Source organism: Lepisma saccharinum, chromosome 5, assembly GCF_977018435.1.
Source record: "Lepisma saccharinum chromosome 5, izLepSacc3.1, whole genome shotgun sequence".
NCBI lineage: Eukaryota > Metazoa > Arthropoda > Insecta > Zygentoma > Lepismatidae > Lepisma > Lepisma saccharinum.
The window spans coordinates 53,019,419-53,042,017 of record NC_139233.1 but is presented as its reverse complement, the minus strand read 5'-3'; the positions used below and the strand labels follow the sequence as shown (position 1 = coordinate 53,042,017).

At 38.5% G+C, this 22,599-nt stretch overlaps 1 protein-coding gene across 1 annotated transcript in view; it reads left to right on the top strand.

Annotated features, from left to right (window-relative positions):
• LOC145987823 (uncharacterized) overlaps positions 1–22,599 on the top strand; it is a 125,959-nt gene that overhangs the window by 36,442 nt on the left and 66,918 nt on the right. The window lies entirely within an intron of this gene.

Genomic DNA, 22,599 nt, shown 5'->3' with positions numbered 1-22,599 from the left:
TATGTATTATTTGTTCCACGTAACATGCCTAGTAAACGTACCATTTCAAGCTTTTTCAAAAACTGTTAGGAAGAGGCCCAATGTTCACGAAGAAAGTTTACAGTTAGTTCTTGTGGATAGTGCGGCAGAAGGGATTTTAAAGATGGCACAGTTGCTGTGCTCCTCGCGTTTTGTCTTGTGGCAGACGGAAGGTATAATGTACTATGTATTTTGTACCTCCATTGGTTACATTGAAAAGGTTCAAAAATTGAGTTTTCAAGGGCAGGATGATTTTATTTTGTATTTCACTACATAGTTCAATAAGACTGCAACGTGTATCTGAATGTTTACACTGTATGACCACTTTCTTGGAGTAGAAGACTTAGGCTAATACATATCATCATGGACGTCCAAGGGGAGGGCAAGGGGGGAGCAGCATCAGTGGAAAATGAATGTCAATCTAAAGTTATATATTTCACACACATATATTTTAATTTGTCAGTAATTTAGGTTAATCAGTGGCAGCAATTCAGGATGCAGTTGCCCCCCGCTTTATGCTATGGAATTCATGAACACGTAAACAAGATCGCAAATATAATAATAATTGTTAGTCATAAAATAACTAAAAGAAGTTATTATCACTGTTCTAAATTCCATATATATTATGGAATTTACCACACATATTATATTACAAATTATTTTAGATTTCGCGAAATGTAAAACGCGTAAAAAAAAGTTGACATTGGGAGTTGGGGCAGTGGAATTTCTGCACCCCCGTGAAGAGTTTTCTCAGGGAGGGAGGGAAGATTGGACGGACCTTGGTCCTGCACCCTGCTTCCTGGTCGGTCCAGCTCAAATTACGCCAGAAGTGTTGACCGCTACCAGTGTTTGCAACTGCCAAATTATTTACGCAGTAATTCAAGTGAGCTCTTTCACAAATTTTACAATCAATAAATTGACTGCTTTTGAATAAAACTTGGGGTGAAAATAAAGCTATCTGAGAAAGAACTATCTACTGATATTTGTACAGTGCGTCCATTTCGATCTGCAGCCGAGAGATCGGGAGAAGCGTGGCGGGCGGCGCTGACGGAGATGCCGACATTTGCGGCCTGTAATGCCCGCTTATTTTTATAGACATATGCAGACATTTATATAAATATTGCAAAACTAGCACTAACCTGTGTTATAACACGCAAAAGTTCTTCTGTAATTCATCCAAGTTCTGCTCTTATATACACAAATAAATACGCTATAGAAACGATGTTAAGAGCCACAGATAATAAAGCATTTTAATCATAGTTTTGACCAGTAACGTCCTGTTTAAGTTTATATCCTTGAAAGAGTTTTGTGGCCATGGGAATCGTTTGGAGGTTTCGAATGTGCAACACTGTATCAGGATTACACTGCAGACGAAACCGATAAAAGTGAATGGTTTTCGTGAGCTTCCTTGCAATCCGAAATATCCGAGCTCGAGTTTTTTGTTCCTTCGCGACTAGATGAAGACAGAGTTGTAAATATAGTGGCGAGCAATGTAAACCAAGAGCGTGTTAATTTCGTACTGTGCGCAAGTGTGTTATTCTTGGTTACTTGCAGTTACTTGTTTGTGTTATTGTAGTGTGTATGTATGACGTGTCAGTGAGACGATTGGAATGCCAGCCGCAAGATTCACGTTAGAACAAAGATTTTTTATGTATGACACGTACGTGAAAACAAACTCGTGTCGAGACGTGTGTAGGTAATTTGTACAGAAATTCCCATGCGTTTCAACTCCACACAAAGATACGGTTAGATATCTTGTCCTTAAATTACGAGAAACTGTATCGTTAAATTTTAAAACACCTAAGCAAAAACGACGGATTCTAACCGAAGCAAAACTCGATGATATTGGTGCAGCGTTAGAACGTTCTCCAAACAAACCTCTACGCCGTGTTTCACAAGAGGTGGGCGTGTCAAAATCATCGGCACATACAGTCACTAAGCTACTAAAATTAAAACCATACTCTTATAACACAGGTTAGTGCTCGTTTTGCAATATTTATATAAATGTCTGCATATGTCCATAAAAATAAGCGGGCATTTCAGGCCGCAAATGTCGGCATCTCCGTCAGCCCGCCCGCCACGCTTCTCCCGATCTCTCGGCTGCAGATCGAAATGGACGCACGGTACATGGCATAGAAGTAAATCGTATACATTCTGCATATTATGAGCACAAGAATATGTTTTAATGATTGATTGATTGATTTGTTGTTTTAAGTTCACTTTATGCACAGTAAGGCTAATCGGGACTGGACCTACAGTTTAAAATGGGATCTGAAACACTTGTGCCTCCACCGGGTATCGAACCCGGAACCCCTTGATTACAAGGCGACGACACTACCACTGCGCCATCGGGGAGACCCGAATATGTTTTAAGTTCTATTATTATGACGCAAGTGGTGTTCCCAGGGTCTTTTTACGGTCCCCATTTTGTCATCTTTTCCTTCCTTTGACGTTTTTCTTAGATATACTGGGCCAAAAGGGGGTTATGTCTACCATCCACCCCCCCTTCGCCCCGGGCACGCCATTGAATGACACTTTATTACTTAAATATTAATGTACATACTCGTTCTGCTGAAATGATTCTGATTCCTCCGCGTAATTTTTATCTCCAAACTGATATATCTTTCCTTTGTGACGGATAAAATTAAGGAAATAGGTTGGTATCACTTTCTGTTGTTTCAGAGATTTTCAAAGTGATCTTGTGTGGATGCTTGGATTTGCAGTTGTGGAAAGCGCGTGGGATAGTGTGAGTGTTTGTTGCTTCGTGTTTTGTGCTGTGAATTTATCGGAATGAACGCGTATTTAGGAACGGTTGATGTGAAGTGCGGGTGTATTATTGAGCAATTGAAAATTGCTTCGTTTAGCTCGCGAGAGATAAGTGTTAAAATGAAAATCGTGGAAGGCGGTCGACCAACACCAAGAGTTTGAAATTTATTGTGGTGAGTACATCGTCTATGCATGTGTTTCTTTGCTTTGAAATGATTTTTTTATTGTTTGTGTTTAACTTTTTATTAGTGTTTAAGTTACTCCAATGCGGTTTTTAGGGTGCCCAAAAATACTAAATTACATCATGCAGCGTAAAATAAACAAATGATTCCCATTTTTTTTTATCTAAATCGGTTTGGTCACCGTTTGACCATATTAAATAATAATGAACAAATAAAGGTACTAATAAGTAAGAAGAAATTCCGTCTCCCTTTAGTCGTATGCGGAAAGTTCGCATATGCAAAACGTTTAATATCATATGAATAACGTTACCTGGATTTTTTTTAAAAAGTAAATGTGACGTTTGCGGATCATATGGTTTATTTGTAGTACAGTCACTTTATTACGATATTTTGACAAATCCAGCGACTGGGTAAATGAGGCTATAAACCTTGAATCTTTCCCCTCGGCATGTCGTTGTACTACATGTTTTGTTGTACTGAAACATTGCTTTCCTCCTTCGTAAGACTACGCTCCACTTCCCATTTGGTCGAATGTGCAGCTTGCATGCACTGCCACATTTTTCACATTCCATTTCTTTCTTCACGATTTCGTGTTGAACTACAAATTCAACTACATCTTCCACATCCGACAACATCTTCACGACGCATCCTTGACACGTCACCTTATTGGAACACAACGACGTGTTTGGAAACAGTGACAAGGGCTTACGACATAAACAGCCACTACGTGTCGAACAGATGGTTTTCGATTTCAGGAAACAAAAAGCGTGTTTGGAAACACTGACACGGGGTTACGTCTTCGAACGCAGGCAAATAGCAAGGAAATGGCAGCAATCGGTTGGAAATATTTTTCAGGAAAGAAAAAGGAATTCCGGGTCAGAGAGCTTAAACGATCAAAGGAAACACCTTCACGAACTTCCACAACGTCCGAGAAATTGATTAAAGTTCCTTCTGTAAAAATGAAGAAATCCGTTTGGGCGATACTACATATTTACCAATATTACCCTAGAGATACTCATTAGACATAAACAATAATGACAAAATGAAATAAAAACCGAAATAGCGTTATGAAGTAAAATGTGGATACATTATGATGTTACCTGTCGTCGCTAGATGGCACTCGGAAAATGTATAAAAGAAACTTAAGTTTTCGTAACACAAATAATGGTATATTTGATTATAAATATAATGAAAATTGTGTTTTAATACCCTTCGAAAGATGTGTGAACATTAAGCTACAAGGATGAGAAGAAAATGTAATGCAGTGTATAAAAGTGAATCTCCCATGACCAACCCTTCTGTTTCATGACTATATAATCAGGAGCCATGTCATGCTGGACGATCAATCGGTTAGTTCGTATGAACTTTCCAGCCTGATCATTACCAGTGCGTAGTTTAGAGATCGGTTAGTTCATTGAACTCTCCAGCCTAATTATTTTCTATTTTTGTGGGAGCAGGAAAAGGTTTATTATCCATTTCGCCTTGACTCATCTCACTCAACAGGTCGCTATGTGCCGTGGCTTGCCACGAGTTGATAGCTTCCTGGAGTTGAGGCCTTGCTCGAAAAAGGTTTATTATCCATGCTGGAGAAAAACTGACAACGTACTCAGAGTTCGGTTAGTTCATATGAACTTTCCAGCGAGCTCATTAACAGTACGTAGTTACAGAACAGATCGGTTAGTTCATTGAACTATCCAACTAGACTAGTACCTATTTTAAGAGGGAGCAAGAAAATTAACAGCAAACATTGGTGGTTGACTGTTGCATGCATCCTTTCATATCGAAATAATATCAAGATGAGATCAAAAATTGTACTTTTCGTGTTCATACAATATCCAAAGTACGTACAAAAAAGTCTAAATCAAAGCATAATGTCCAGATTACGTTCCCCTTGATGTCCAAAAGTGATCCGAAAATGTCCAAATTATATCCTTTTTGGATATCACGTATGCGGACAAATGGATATCCAGCAGATATCCAGTGGAAGTCAATTGGACATTCCTGGATATATATTGCATATCCAGAACTTTACACAAATATCCAAAAGATATCCAATGGATGTATTTTGAACATTTGTGTGCTGTGTGGGAACACACACTTACAAAATTAGTTTGTGGAAAACTGGTAATAAATCCAAATTGTAGTCAATTTTTTTTAGAATTCAGTTTTTTTTTTTTTAATTGGATATAGTAACTGGAGTAAGAGAGCAGCTAAGAATCTAATGAATAGTGCTGAAGACACCTACATATGTTTGTTATAAGATTTTTTCGACCTTGGTGTAACGCGTAACTATTACTCGACGGCTTTGAAACACTGCGATGCGTGTAATTATCCAGCTGTTGTGGGTAATAACACGCAACAATGGAGTTCTTAGTTTAGTTCCTTTTAAAATCTTCCATATGTTGATATATACATTAAAAACAATCATGCGATTGAACCTCATAAAAACATTGTTGATACATCTGAAAATAAACGAGGCTCTGGCGACTGGCCCCATGGCCAGTATAATATTGTTTGTGTTGTCCTGTGTTTTGTCCTTATTTGTGCTGAGTGTTCATTGCAGCCTCGGCTTTTAACGAAAGTCAGAACATTTTAATATTTTATGATTTTATTTAAGCAACGTTATAGAGTTGTTATGTGTAATGGTAAGGGGCTGGACCCCGTATAGTGTGACGGGTGCAAAATAGCCTTAGTGCTGACGCACCCAAAATTTTAATATCAAAATCAAAAAAATCAAAAATACATCTGAAAATAAGAACAATTCTGACGATAAATGAACGATTATAGACATTCATAAGGCTAGAATAGAAATTCAAATTACGAAATTTAAGGCTTCTGAAATTTTCAGTGATATAAATAAGTAAAAATCATTTAGACTTATTAATTTTTATTGGCCTATGTTTAAGCCTACAACTGTATAAAAACTCAGTAGCTACACTTAACATAAAAATATAAAATTTTATAATGCTATTTTATATGCGTGCTATTGCCCCAAAACAGGCCATAGTGATTTTTTTGTTCTTGACACGCGTGCGTAAATATAACAAAATACTAACAGTAGATTTGTTCTAAATTGACTATTCATGCATATTGACTACAAAAATACCGTAGTTCAGAAGTAAGTTTGAACTTACCGTTAAAGAAAACTAGAAATTTTTGAAGAAATACAAGGATTTTAAAAAATTGTCATAATTCGCAGTACATTCTCTGCAGCGCTCTCCCACTCAAGTGAGCATCGTTGGGTACGTTGTTGGAAGGGTGCAGCACCATGCAGCCCTTCTCCTTCTCTATAAACATCGATGCGTGCCATTGCCCCCTTTTCCCCTACCTAATTACTCTTCAAAGCAAATTACTCTACTTATATGTACTAACAAAGCGCCCTTCACTTTTGTGGTACTTACCTGTTCCATTGCTCGAGTTTTGTGAGTTCTTCATTTTTTCCCTCCGCATAACAGCCAACAGGTATTCCATTTTTTCTTGCACTCATTCACCGACCTTTGCGTTTGTTTTCCAACTTCCTCCCACGATGTTGTTTACGAATTTTGTTGTAATACTCCGGATGTTTCCCACAGGATTCCATATTTCTTATATATATATATATCAATAAATGCAATAGTATTTTCCTTAACCTACTCCATAATAAAGAACATAAAATTGACAATGGGACGTACTGTCATTCACAGAGCTCACTACACACTGAAGGATGATGCAACGGGGCAATGGAACACGCGCATGTCCGTCCACACTGCCCCTCCACCGCGTATCGTATCCTTCCTTTGATGTGGCGGGGAAAAACCGCCAAATGAGAGATCGGGTCCGTTGCGTATCTTTTCTCACATTTTGAAACGGAACGTTGCAAGTTTTTTCGTATAGATACGGAACGGGAATACGATACGCTGGTTTGCAACAAGTGGATACCGGGTTTTACAGACACATACTGTCTTCGTATCTGTATGTGCGCGTCGTGCTCCAACTACTAGCACAGCGTTCCAACGATATCCGAACTTACTTTCTGGACGTGCCTGCAGATTGGTGGGGGGGAGGGGGGAAGAACCAGACAGACAGACACACTCCACACACACACACACACACATATATATAAACCCTAAATATGTGTCAGTTATTAAATAATCAAATTATATTATAAAATATGCACAAAATTATTTTGACTATCCTTCATTTAAAATTCGATTGCAAATTAAAGATTTTAATACACCAATAATGCTATGAACATCAAAAATGATAAGCGTGACTAACGGAGGAGGGGGAAAATTGAGTGACATTAAGAAGATAATGGTTTCCCATACAAAATTAATAACTAAATGCTATTCCGTGTTTTCTTAATAAATTTATATACTTAGCGGTAGCTGGAGAAAGACGATTAGAAATCGAGAGGAAATAACAAGTTGGACTAATTTCAGTGTTCTGGGGATTGCTTGGTGCAGTGTCCTTAGAGATGAGACTCTTTGTTGCCCGTTCTTTGCGAATGTTTTCGATATTATTCCAGTAAAGTGTTTGTGACTCCCAAAGTATTTGATTCCAAAACTGATTGTGTATGTTTGTTGTTAGAACAAAAACTCTCCCACTCTCCCCCCGGAAATGTTTGGCGAGGGGGAAATTTCAGGGCAAGATCGTTGGGGGGGAAATCCCCCCCGGGATTTCGCACCCTGACTTACGGATGCTGTTATTAACAGCATGTCCCTATCTTATCCTGTCTGATTAGCAAAATTAGATGCCTGTGCAGTGTAGTAGATTCCCCTACTATACGGGGTGGGAAATAACCTTTTGCTAGGGGTCCACTGTAAAAAGTAACAACAATTAAGAAATTATGGTAATACCAAATGTTTACTACGACAATTGTTTTTACAAAAACAAAATTAAAAGTTAGTATGTCCGCCGTTTGCTTATCTCACAGCACGAAGACGATCAGGGTAGGAGCTCAGAAGATTCGCAAACAGTCCGTATTCCATTCCATGTCAAGGAGGACTTGTTCCAGATGTGCAAGGAGTGTTGGCCGGGAATAGCGGTCCTGTCCGCGTTCCACTATCATCAAGGACTCAACTGTGTCCTTCAGAATAGCCCCAAATTGCTCCGCTGCATTCAGGTCCGGTGATGCACCCGGCCATTCAGAACTGCTGAAGAAGTCAATGCCACTTCGCCGAAGATGGTCTTGGTTTTAGCATTTGCCTTGAAGCAAGGTGCTTTGACGTGAACTAACTTTTAATTTTGTTTTTGTAACCACAATTGTCGTACTAAACATTTGGTATTACCATAATTTCTTAATTGTTGTTACTTTTTCCTGCAGACCCCTAGCAAAAGGTTATTTCCCACCCTGTAAATTGGTTGCGTTAAGTTTTTAATATTTTATACGTGTGTGTGTGTGTATGTATGTATGTGTGTGTGTATATATATATATATATATATATATATGGACACACACATACTTTTTGCCAGCAATATAGGTAACAGTGTTGTCAGTTTCATGTACTTGGATATTACGTAAAATAATATTGTACAATTTCCTTGCTTCATTTTCAGAACGTTTAGTCCTGAGACTAACATAACATTATTGCTCTCAAGCATTATTTATTGGAGAGTGTCTTTTCTTATTCCCAGTGTGGCTTCACACCTTTGATTAAAACTTTAAATAATTTAAGTACATTCCTGTGAATGTCCACTTTATTTCTTGAGATAACATCATCTGCCTCCAGATGTCTTACGTAAGAAAAGCTTGCAAACTCAGTGCTCGAAGTGGAAATTTCTAGGTGGGGATGCTTGGTCGATTTTGCTACTTGCATATACAACATATAGCCAATGAAGTAGATGGGGGGGGGGCTTACGCAAATTTTCTTAACTGGGGATAGCATTCTCCGCGTCCCCACCCCCAATCCACTGTGTCAACGTTTTTGTTGTGCATTTTTTCCATACTGTAAAATAAACATTGTTATCCGAGAAGGGCAGTACCCAAAGGGGTGGGATTGTAATGTAAACCTATAAAAACCTACGAAAAATCATTGACAATTTTTTAAGATTTTTGTAAATTTCAATTTTGTTCTGGCATAAATGAATGGGTTTGTGGAGAGAGGCCAGTTCCAGAAGTATGCCGTCTGCAACATTTAGTAATTTTAGTAATTATAGTTTATAACCCATTGTTGCAAGGCTACCAGACGACTCGATTTAGCCATTCTTTTTAATTATATTCCTACTTTTTTCGAACTGCAGTTGTGATACGAAAATATCTCGTTTTTTTCTTAACTTACATTCAGGCATGTTCTTCATTGTAAGAATCATTGCTAATACATATCATTTACTTTATAAATACATTATTTTCTATGCATAGAATTATCGTGGCAGTTCAGAGCAGGCCCTAAGTGGGAGCGAGGACTGGGGCATACAATATACGGGGGCGGGGCCGATAATCATTTTTTTTTTCAGAAGTCTGAAAAAATCAAAGATCTTTGTTCGTTCGTTAGTCTGAAGTACAGGTGTCCTACATAATCACAGCATCCACATTGTTACAATTAATAAAGAAATAATTTTCATATTTCGCTGAAAACATATTGAAGGTTAAAAACAAGAATTTTAGGAGGTTAGTAAAAGTTTATAAAGTAGTGTTTCATTTCTGATGTGCGTCTGGTGCGATATATTATAGTATTTAATTGCAAAACTGAGTATATACAATGTCTGTTAAAGTGACAATTTTTAATCTTATCCACCAATGTTATCTATCACAATTCTCCCAGAGTTCTTTAAGAGTGTCCCTTCATCAGTTCCATAATATAATCACTTATCCTTATTTTCGCTGTTGTGCAAAAGTCAAGGACGTATTTAGGGGGTTCGGACCCCCCGAAAGACTTAAGTACTAAATTAAATAATGAAAATAATAAAGTAACTAAAATTATATAATGAAAATATACTTGTTGTTTAATCGAGAGCTATTTATTTCAACCAAACTTATTGGAAGGCAAAAGTTATGCGACTTTGAATGATAGTACGTACCAGAGATTTATGCAAGATCTATTACTACTTTATGCATAAAATATTACCTTTCGTCATCTGAATATAACATCCTTTTTGATATTCAATAAATATTTCAATTCTGTATCTATTTGACATTAATTTCCTTGCCACGGCATTTTTTTTTTTTTACAAATCTTGCCTACCTTGACGCTGTTATATTACTATCCTTATACCGTCTTTTTATCTATTCGTCATAACAATATAATTTGAATATTTTAATTTAAACATTATTATTATTATTTTGAGGCACTTGGTTCGGATCCCCCCCAAATTGGATTTCTAGATACGTGCCTGACAAAAGTGGCAGAAAATCAAAGTAAAATAAACCAAATCAAAATCATAATTCTTTTGTTTACTTCGCACTAAATTTTGACTCTGTAGTGGATTTACATTGTTTCATTTGAAATTATATTTTGACTTCATGCTTTCATTCTATAATGGACATTTCCACTCATTTTTTTTTTACAACAATTTTAAAAACTACACCTTGGAAAAATGACCCCTGCAAGTTCTCGCGTTTCTCTGCGTCCAGTTTAAGGCAGAAACGAGACTTCCAAAGTTGCGAGGCTAGCGTTGCGCTGAAAACACGCCGCCGCCATGTTACTACGTCACTCCTTAGGGAGAGCTCGTTTGTCGTCTGCTTCGAGCGTCCGGTTCCGGATGGGTAGCCCACGGTGAGCGAATGAGCGAACACGTGCAGCAGTTTTACAAATTTGTACCGATTTAAATAATGGAAGAAGGAGCGATAGGAGAAAGGAAAGCCATGCTTTGTAATGATCATTCTTCTATGAAATATCCGTGCTGCTCACGTGCAAGATAAATGAAAGGGTTCAGCTGCGTGTGTGTTCTCAGGCCATGGTAAAAAATATTGCTTATAAAATTTTTTGCTGACCAGACACTCAAAAATATTTTCTAAACTTATATTTATCGATATTTACCGTAACCTATGTAGTGCAAAATAGGAATTTTCACATTCTTCACTTTATTTATAAAGCCTATTTAACTTTCTTTTCCATCAAGCAATTTCAGTTTCTGTTCCATTTCTGTTGCGCAAATTATGATCAAATATTTTTGTGCAGATAAGAGAAAATACACTGAGAAGATTACATTAATTGCACAGCACATATCTATACTTAGTTTTTGTATAACCATTACAAGGAAATAATGTGTATAACCATAGGCGTATTTAAGGGGGATTCAACGGGTCCAACCCCCTAATTTTTTGGTTCACTAAAATTACCAGTTTCCTTGTTCTATCGGCTTGTTCATAAAAAAATCCTTCGGACTTATTTTATTCTCTTAAATTAGAGACGTATAGGACGGGATACGGATGGGAAGGAAATTTCGTAATTCCACACACCAGATGGGACTGCAGACCAATATCTGCAATTTCCTGATAGTTTCGGAATTTCTGCGATAAAAAACTGTATTGAGACTGTCAAATCAGTTATTTTTCCCCCTCGAATCATATTAAAGAAATTTGGTTCTTAAAAACGTAGTGACACAAGATGAACAGAAAAGTATCAATACTAAGTAGCGTGACTTCCTGACTACGAACGCACAACTTTGTCGGGTCCAACATCTCCTCCCTCCATGCTCCCCAACAAGCTTCCGGCCAGCAGTGTCCTGGATTTTCACTTACGAAATAAGGGGTGTAAGGGGTGACCTTCCACGTAGTACACCCAAATGTCAACCTCACTTCCACGTTAGTGCACCCTGGACTAAAGACTAACGAGGCTCTGGCGTCTGGCCCCATGGCCAGTATAATTTTGTTTGTATTGTCCTGTTCTTTTATCCTTATGTGTGCTGAGTGCCCCTTTACAGCCTCAGCTTTTAACGAAAGTCAGAACATTTTAATTTTTTTTAATTATGCAACGTTAGAGTTGTTATGTGTAATGATAAGGGGCTGGCCCCCGTATAATGTGACGGGAGCAAAATAGCCTAAGTGCTGACGCTCCCAAAATTTTAAATTCAAATCAAATCAAACTTACGAAATAAAGCAACCCTAATCATAACATACCATACCATACCCCCCCGTGAACTATATATACGTCCATGTGTATAACAATATCCCATACTGAAATGGTACGATATAATTATTTTGAATTTTGTACTGCGAAAAAAGCCGCCTCATCTCGTTACCCCGAACTCATTAATTGGTTCTTTCACAACTTCACCACTAAGGATCTTATCGAGACGAGACATGGCAGCCTTGGTCTCGTTCTCGTTGAAAGTTATAAATGTCTGTCTCGTGTTTATTTGTAAATGTCTCATTGACAGTCTCGTCTCAATTTATAAACATCCGTCTCGGTTTGAGAGGGCAATTCTCGTTCTCGTCTCAAGTCTAGAAAAATATAGAATTAACAACGTATGCAAAGGCTTATCATCATAAATACAAAAAAAACCTTTCTTAATATTTTTTATTATTATTATTTTTATTTTGACTCCTCGTTTCGACGGTACAGCCCTCGAAAACTAAATATTATCCTGCTTATATATGCAAACCAAACTGCATATTCAGAATTACCAGGAATGAACTGTCGTTGTAATTATTATACACAAAATTCATGATTTATCTCAGGAAGTCGCATGTTCCAGGTTTGACTCTCGACCTGGGCATGACTGTTTCCTTGTGATTGACATTTCATTGAACTGGAAATTGTTACATGGGAGGATGTTTGCTCGAGACTTTGGGGACAGCTAGGAGGATGCTTCTATTGTTAATGTTAGTGTTGCTCACGAGACGAGGCATGTTCCGTCTCGTCTCATAAAAGGAGATGGGACAAGTGAATGTTTTCGAAATGAGATGGGACAGAAGAAAAAGTTCGTCTCTTATCATGGCAGGTTGGGTGATACTTAGATTGTGCAGTTGGTAGTAGTGTGTGTGTGTGGGGGGGGGATGTACTCCTGCACCCCGACTTCGAATACAGCTTGTAGTTATTCATCTTCATTGTAGCGATTAGCCAAAAGAGGGAAGAAATGTGATGTTAGAGATGATAATTAATAAATAAATTATAATAAATTACCCATGCGTTCTCATCGTTGCGGTTAAACAAAGTGAACGGAAAAGCGACGTAAAAGTAGGCTAAATACAAAAATTTGCAATATATATATTAACTGAAGAAAACTGTCATTTACTGCAGGAAATTGAAAAACTCACCGTACCTTTTTATACCGTATCACCTCTTATATTGCAGAAATTGGCGGGTAAACCAGTGTGTTCTAAAAGTATTATCTTAAAATTTGTGAAGAAAATATTATGACGAAAATAACAGTAATTCCAGAAAAGGCATTCCTATAATATTAAGTTCTTGCCAGTCAGAACTAACCTATGTATTCGCAATGAACAAGGCTGTTCACGTGTTCAGCCATTGACTGTTACAAGGTTTGCTTTGTCACCCTAATGGGAAAACTCTCTACCGAGTGGCTGAATTATGGTAAATACTACTATACTGCTAGGGCATAATTCATCTCCAAGAAATGGAGCACAGATTTTTGCACTGAAAGTTGTAAGAAACTTGTTCTACACAGTAACAAGTGAATTTGCTGTCGATTCCGCGACTCATGCGAAGTTGACGGGACGAGCAGAAGCCCCGCCTACACGCATTTCTAAGTGATGACGTCAGAGGACCTCCTGTCTGTGGAGAGGACGTTTTCAAATCCGTGACATAGTAGGTGAATTTCAGCGGTGTTTGAAGGCGTGTTTCTCGAGAACCGAAACAAATATCGCAGAGATATTTTGCACGTCTCATGTTTGTGTCATTATCTGTAAAATGAATGGATTTAAAACGTTTTTCATGTCAAAGTGGAAATGTCCATTAAAAGATTATTGAGTATTAACTATTTTTGATTGAAAGAGAAAAACGTGAGATTTATGTAACGCTTTGTTTAGAATATGATTTCAGTAATTTTTGATGTTTTTAAGTATGCCTTGCCAGTTGGTAATGGAATTGTTTGTTACTTTATAAATATTTGAATACATAAAAGTAACAAATGAGTTCCTTTATATAGCTATATTTAGTAATATGTATATTTAATAATTGACTTCTATATGCAATGTTATGTATATATACATAGTGTGTGTGTGTGTGTGTGTGTGTATACATTAAGATCCCCCCCCCCAGTCCGAGGCTTCAACGATTTCCTTCCCTGCATAAAAGCTAATAAACCAAAGAAAGAAAACCTTCGTTCCACATTTTTGGGTACGGGCCTGTATCCGAGAGTTGATAATGGACATTTCCACTCAATTTTTTAAAGCAATTTTAAAAACTACATCCTGAGAATTTTTTTCAGCAATTTTAAAAACTACAGCCCGAGAAAATGACCCCTGCAATTTTTCACGTTTTTCTGCGTTCAGTTTAAGGGAAAAACCAGACTTCCAAAGTTTCAAGGCTAGCGTTGCACTGAAAAACACGCCTCGCCATGTTAATACGTCACTACTCAGAGACAGCTCGTTTGTCGTCTGCTTCGAGCGTCCAGTTAACTGTGGGTAGCCCTTCGGAGAGCCAACCTGTACAGCAGTTTTGCATATCTGTGTAGAGTTAAATAATGGAAGAAGGAACGATAATGGAAGGGGAAGCTATGCTTTATAATGGTCATTATTCTATTAAATATCCCTGCTGCTCACGTGACAGATAAACAAAAGAGTTCTGCTGCGTGCATGTTTCCAAGTCGCGAGAAAACTGTTGCTTGTAAAATTGGTTACTGACCAAGTTTTCAAAAATATATTTTAAACTTATATTTATCGAAATTTACCATAAACCATGTAGTGCAAAATAAGAATTTTCACATTCTTCACTTTACTTATAACGCCTATTTTTACTTTATTTTCCAGTCTGTGTTTCATTTCTGTTACGCAAATTATGATAAAACATTTTTGTGCAGATAAGAGAAAATACACTGAGAAGATCACATCAGTTGCACAGTACATTTCAAAGCTACGTTTATGTGTAATTATTACAAGGAAATAATGAACATAACATTATATCACACACTGAAATATATTTTGAATTTTGTACTGCGAAAAAAGCTGCCTCATCTCTTGGTCAGTAACCAATTTTACAAGCAAATGTTGTTCCGTGAGCAAGAGAAACACTTGTGAAAGAGATGGCGCGTAGTGCAGAGCTATCAGACTTTGATAAGGGCACAGGCCCGTAGCCAGGAATTCTTAGTAGGGGGGGCGAAGTCAATCCTAGAGGGGGCAAATTTTTAATATATTTTGTGTTGTATTGACAGTTATAGCAAGGTACAGAGAGACACTTGCCCCCCACCTCCTCCAAAAGTAATAAGTAACAGGAAAGGGATGTTATCTTGAAACTCCAACAAACAAAAAAAGTTCGAGCAACATCAAATAACAATATTTCGATAATAACCTTTTGGACTACCAAAGAATACAAAGGTAAAGTGTAACATAAATAGGCTAATCGGGACTGTATCTACTTTATATTTACAGGTCAATAATGTTAATAGACGATTAATGTGTACCAACAGCTTCGGGCTTCTCCGCAGAACTGATTAAGGAAGTCATTTATAAATCGTGCTTCATAATGTTTCTCCTCTAGTTTCCAGTATGCAAGATTTTTATGCAAAAAGGAATCTAACGAGAATCCAACAACACCATTGTGTTGTGTTATGCAAGAAAAATCGAATTAATTCAATAATAATGGTTACATATTATCTAGACTGATGAATTGTGTAAAAATGTGTAGTACAGTGGGATCCATGAGTATTACCGTGCAAATTGTCCATGACTATTTTCATTAAATTTTTTCTCACATCCTTTGTGTTTTTAAGGGATGGATTTTTATGTATGCTGGTGTAGAAGTTGTCAACAGCTTGTTTTGAGTTTTCTTGTAATTCTTGAAGCTCTTATTAGGTCAAATAAAGTCCACGAACATGGGGATGGACAATTTGCACGATAATACTCATGGATCCCACTGTACATTTGTTGTAGGCCTACTTGCTAAAACATTGAAGCATGGGTCTCTTACTCCACCACGGATTATATTTGCTTCAAATGAAAGACTCTTGCATCACTACAGACAATGTTTGCCTGCTGGTTACGTTAACCATTTTGCAAAATATTGTGTTGTTGAAATACATGTGTTTGACACCCGACAATCAAATAGGAATCCCTTGATTGATCAATGTCTTCTTGAATTACAGTGTCATCATTAATATTTCATATCAAGTTTTATAGAGGGAAATGTTGTATCCTCTTTACATTATGAAAAATACCTTCCTTAATGACTATGGTACGAAACCGAACGATATAAGAGACCTCCTTCGCTTACCCCATTTCCGCGGCACGAGGTCTCTGGGCCGCTTATCGTCACCACTTTTTGAGCAGAAGCGTACAAACCCCAAATATCAGGGTTTTTTTTATGCTGATACTGATTTCTGCCAGTCACAGAATGGCTTAAGATAGAATGAATAAAATTAGGAGAAGAGTTGACATAATAATTTGTCAAAAAATTAGGTTGTGCCTGAGGTACTTTAACAGACAACGTCTACAACACACACAATGTAAATAGATTATAATTTGAGAGATTTTCAATCGTATTTAGGGCCGCCCCGATGGCGCAGTGGTAGCGTCGTTGCCTTGTAATCAAGGGGTCCCAGGTTCGATACCCGGTGGAGGTACATAGTGGTTCGGATCTCACTTTAAAACTGTAGGTCCAGTCCCGATTAGTCTTACTGTGCATAAGTGGACTTAAAACACCAATTCAATCAATCAATCGTATTTATTTCACTGCAGCATTTTTCTACTTGTCATTTTCTTGAACCTATATTCATAGGGTGCCGCCTAATAACACAGACAACTTTCACAGTGTGTACAGGACATCAAGACAAGCAACTCTTCTCAGTCACTATTTGCTTGTCTAATTCTTCTTTCGATGTTACAAGCAATCGAAATATGGCATCTTCTGTCCTTAATGTATGCAATACCATTGATAGCTTCACAGTTGCAAATGGCATTAATTTTTACTGCCCTTTAAAATTCTGAGAGCAATATATAACATGCTGTAGAAACGATATCATGCAAACAGTAAGGGTTAAAACTTAATTTTTCCTTTATAAAATGGATATCATAACACATACCTATGTTGCTTATCATATTTGATGCGTTTGCATAGATAAATGATTCATAAGATTTGAAATTGATATTTACACTCCATCAGATGCTTAGTGTAACCTGTATCAAACTACAAATTTTATCGCTTTCCAACCGAAATAATAAATGTGAAACACTACCACATTTTCATCGTGTCTGATAATAATTTGAGACAGTAAGCTGCGTCCTACATCTTTCACTAGTCGAACTGCATATTGGGATGGTTACATAACACACTACGAAGCCAGGGGTTTCAGGTTCAAGCCTGGGCATGAGTGTTCTTTGTGGGCAGAGGCGAAACCACAAATTTTTATCTGGAGTGAAGTACCAGGACAAACGTGCAAATAATAATTACAGTACTATAGAGGTGGTAGTGGTACTAATAATAGTAGCATTAAAAATGTTGTTATTGTCGTAAATCATGCAAAAGGGGATAGAAGTCGGTGCTAAAGCATTTGTTTTGCAACAAATGATTTGAAATATTTTTCCAACAAGTTCAATTTCATATTAGCTACTAATGGAAAACAAGCATACAAACTGTATTTTTGAAAGACAGAATATGCATGACGAACATTATTCTTTTTGTACATATGACAGGTATAACTTCCATGTACAACATATATTTTACACATATGGAACATGGAGCAACGTAAAATAAGAAAATACGTATGCAACATGTTAATGCTAAATTGTGTACGTATTCAAAGTTTCTTTAATATATATATATATATATATATATATATATATATATATACATTATTTAAATACATTAGGCCACATGATCAATTCCTCCGCCAAATTGTCTATCAAATGTGGGCGCTCCTTTTTCTCAAAACAATTGTTCATGCATTTAAGCAGCAACAATCTGAAGTATACAGTATATCTGGCCTTCCTTCTCTCTCGGGTAATTTAGAATGCATTACAGCAAAGAATCATATTGGGATCGAAGCGAGCAGGAAAATCGTTAATCCAAATATTTGCAAACTGAAAACAATATTTATTTAATAGGGCGCAAATAAAGCCCCTATCACACGGAACTGGATATCTAGTTGGAATGCCCTAGTTGGCGATGAACTAACATTCTAGGTAGAAATCATGGTCGCCTGGCTGACTGCTTGACTGGTTTTGAGGAATAGGACATGTTCTAATTGCTACTAACTTTCTTCGACTAGATTCTCTGGAACAGCCAATCAGAGCAAAGTTTGCCCATGTGAAGATAATCTGTGAGTTCGCAAAGTAGCATTTTTTGTCTATGGTTTCCGAGTGCATACAGCACGAAAGGCATGTTTACAATTGAAAAAGCTAAAATATTCTTCCATACGTGTATAGTAAACGTTGTAAAGTATGTATTTTATCAGCGCAATTTTTCTCTACCTAAAACCATTTAATACGAAGCAATATTTCTCTCGGTTGAATAGTTATCGTATTTTAAAAGTGTGAAGTGATACGTTGTTTACATCTCGCGCGGCCGCCATTATGGGAACGAAAGACTATCGACAAGTACGGTGTAACAAGTACCGTGTGAGGCGAAAACTAGCAAATGGGTAGCCAGTCCAGCGTCAACTAGAGCATTCCTACTGGATATCCAGTTCCGTGTGATTCAGGCTTAATATAACGGACGCCATGGCATTCTCTTTAACATTTTTTCCCCCATTTAGATCGTTTTGGCTCCAAAGGCTGACTTGCGTACTTTAATTTGTATAAAATTTGAAATCGAAAGTGAAATTGCCCCTCTGTGCCCCCTGCAAGTGTCCTTAGCCGTCTGGAAGAAAAGTGCGAGAAACACTTGAAAACTAATTCCATCTTGAGTATCCATTTGTCCTGCTATTCTTAGATTCTGCTACTCATGTTTCTTTACTTCAATGTTTGCCCCCCCTAGATTGGACTTCCGTCCAAGATTGGGGGGACAATGTCCCTGCCCCCCTGTGATTGCAACACTGTTTGTGAGTGTCTCTTCATCAATTTCACGTCACTCATCACTCATTGTCACGATTAGCTAGATGTGTCATAAAAGCAACGCTAAGTAACAAAAACACTCCCTCTCTTTATCACATGAATCGCTATTACCAAAAGGTAGACTTGCGAAACAAAAAATTATGCAGTTCAAACCTCATAGCAACACATCCAAGAAAAACATCTAAACACATTAGGCACCTTTAATACAAGACTATTCAAAATGTCACAACTGTTCTACTATATACTGAAAATTGCGAAATCATTTCCCGAAGTCTGAAGCTGGAAGGGAATTCTTTCCCCCCAATCCTGATACGACATTATACGAAATCCACCTTCATAAATCACAAAATCAACAAATGTCTTTGTTATGATGCTAGAGTAATACAGAATATAATTGTAAAGATTAGTGAGAATCCCAGGTAGGAATATGTTCTGTATTTTTCATAAGGGGGGCAAGGTAGGCTCTCCTCTAGCTACGGGCCTGTAAGGGCATAATTGTGGGTTGCCACCTCAGTAGGCTGTCTAGCCGGGCCATAGCCGCAAAGTTAAACAGGCCCAAATCAACAATAGCATTTGTGCTTCGTAAGTGGAAGGTGCTTGGACATTGTGACAATAATGAACGTTCCGGGCGACCGAATAAACTGACTACCAGAGATCGGAGAACCCTAAAACGTGAAATTGTCAAAAACAGGACACAGCCGATGGCTATCATAAGACAGGAGTTTACGGCAGCAATAGGGGCGTCAGTTTCCATTTGAACATTGCGAACAGAGGCCCACCAACTCGGATATTCCGGAAAAGCAGCAGCACATAAGCCGCATATCACCAAGGTGAATAAAGCTCAGCGTCTCAAGTGGTGTTTGGACCATCGAAACTGGAGTAAAGCGGTTCTGTGGAGTGATGAGTCGAGATTCACATTGTTTCGGTCTGATGCACATGTATGGGTGTGGCGGCTACCCGGGAACGGCTTCTACCAGAGTATAGTGCCTACCAGGAAATCTGGTTATGGTGGAGTAATGGTGTGGGGTTGTTTCTCGTACTACGGTGTGGGACCACTGGTGGTTGTTCGTGAACTCACAGGCATACTGTACAATACTAGACAATGAAATGCTCCCAACCTTGTGGCGTTTTTACGGAATGGACCCCTGTTACTTCCAGGATGACAATGCTAGGTGCCATGTTTCGGAGGCTACTATGCAGTGGTATGTCGCCAACAATGTTCACCGATTGGTCTGGCCTGGACAGAGTCCTGATCTCAATCCCAATGACCTTTGGGATGCATTGGACCGGCGGGTGAGGTCTCGGGAGATGCGGCCAAATTCCACTGTCCAACTGAGTGAGATCTTGCAAGACGAATGGTGACGCATTCCAATGGACATCCTCCACAAACTAGTCGAGAGCATGCTTGACAGGGTGGCTGCTCTTATAGCAGCAAGAGGTGGCTCCACGAGGTTCTAACAGGGTTTGCACCACCAGACAATCATTTAGTACAGGTGCCCAATTACTTTTTGGTAGATAGTGTATTACCAGTATTGCTTTGTCAGCCTAATGAAAACCCTCTACCGAGTGGCTGAATTATAGTAAATACTGCTATAGACCGTGTTAAAAAGGTAAACATAAACATTGGCGAGGACATGGCCGGTCCCCCCGGAACTTCCGGTTTGGGCCAGTCCCCGTTGTTGCCAGTGCAGATTCACCGGCATACGAAGTAAGAAATGGGCGTTTGTTTTCATCAGTTCTGCGACGATAGTCAAGAAAGGTATTTGTTAAAGTTCTACTATGCAGGGGCGGACGTCTAGAATCCGTCGGATGATCAAATGCAGAGCAGATTATTAAAATATGACGTGTCTTTGTGGCCGCCAATTGTATATCATACTACATACAAGTATCTCGTGTATACGCACGCGAACTCAAAACGTACGAAAGTTTAGAAAGTTTAGATATATTCAATTATTTTGTAAATGGAAAAGTGAACTAATCAAATGACACATAAAAAATGCAAGCAAATATATGTGCTTTCAACGTCGCCTTTCCGATTAAGGGATTTAGGGAAAACCTATGATATGGCATGTCACTTTCACTTGCACGAATATACTTCAAACAACAAGGGAGTTTTCAGACTGAAGCGACAAGCGATATCGGAATTTCGTACGGAAGCATTCGCTCTAAAGCAAACCATTCACCAGTCACGCTTGCGAAAATAACAGGCCTGGGCAACACAATGCACGGTATTGATAAAACGGCCCATTCCGAGAGACAAGCGACACCTGTAATGTGTCGTCTCTCTTTAATTCGGAAGGTGTTGTTTATTTTTGAATGTTGTTTTCCAAGAGACCCGCATCGCTGCAGTCTGAAAGCTTCCTTTCGAACCAATGCACGTGTCGCTTGATCTGGACTGTTGTTTTCTCAGTACCATTCATCGTGTCGCCTCGGTCTGTTGTATTCGTATGCAAGGTGAATTGTTTCCTTTAGAGTAAAGGGGCTGTTGCTTGTCGCTTCGGTGTGTACTAATCTCCGTGCCACTTAAAAGTGAGTCCTCAGTGATCAATGATTTTTTTCGAACCGAAGCGACACGACAACCTGCACGTGTCGCTCAGATTTCCAATGGCGTGTACTGTGCCGCCTGAGACTTGATCTCTCATGAGCGGTAAATGATTATTTATAGATTAAATGGGCCTGTGTCGCTTGTCATCTCGGTACGAACCACTGCTGTCGCGTGTCGCTTCGGTCTGAAACCTCACTAACAGGCGCGCTTTTCACCACAACACAATACGCAGATAAACGATCAACATGTTTGTAAGAAAATGCAAGTCGTACAAATCCTTTCCGGATACCAATCCTTTCTTCGTTCTGCTTGTATCAACAGGTTTCGTCTCTCTACGTCCTTCCCGATCGAACTGTACAACCATATGCTACACAGCTGACACCCTATTTCCTTGTAAAAGAAGCTCCACTTTGCCCTTTCATATTAACGTCCATAGCACTGTAATGATAACCGGATGTTCGAGGGGGACCAGACGAGTGCGCATGCTCCGCAGTAGCTCCGCCTTTAACACCGTCTATACTGTTAGGGTATAATTCATATTCAAGAAATGGAGCGCACATTATTTTTGCACTGGAAGTTATAACAATATACTTGTTTACACGCAGTAAGAAATGACTGTCGCTGGCACGGCCCATGCTAGTTTACGGGACGAGCAGAAGCCCTGCCTGCACGCATTTCTAAAGGATGACGTCAGGCCTGTCTAGTCCTCGGTGCAGAGGACGTTTTCAAATCTGTGACGTAGGAGGTGAATTTCAGCAGTGTTTGAAGGCGTATATCTCGAGAACCAAAACAAATATCTCGGAGATATTTTTTACATTTCAGTTTGGTGTCATTATCAGTAAAATGAATATATTTAAAACGTTTTTCATGTCATAGTGGAAATGTCCATTGGGGCGAGTTTGCGGGAGCTTGCCCCCCTTCCCGGCCTCAAGTCGACGCCTATTTTATATACTTCTCTATTGTTGTTAACATTTTGGGTGGAAATAATCATGCTTTTG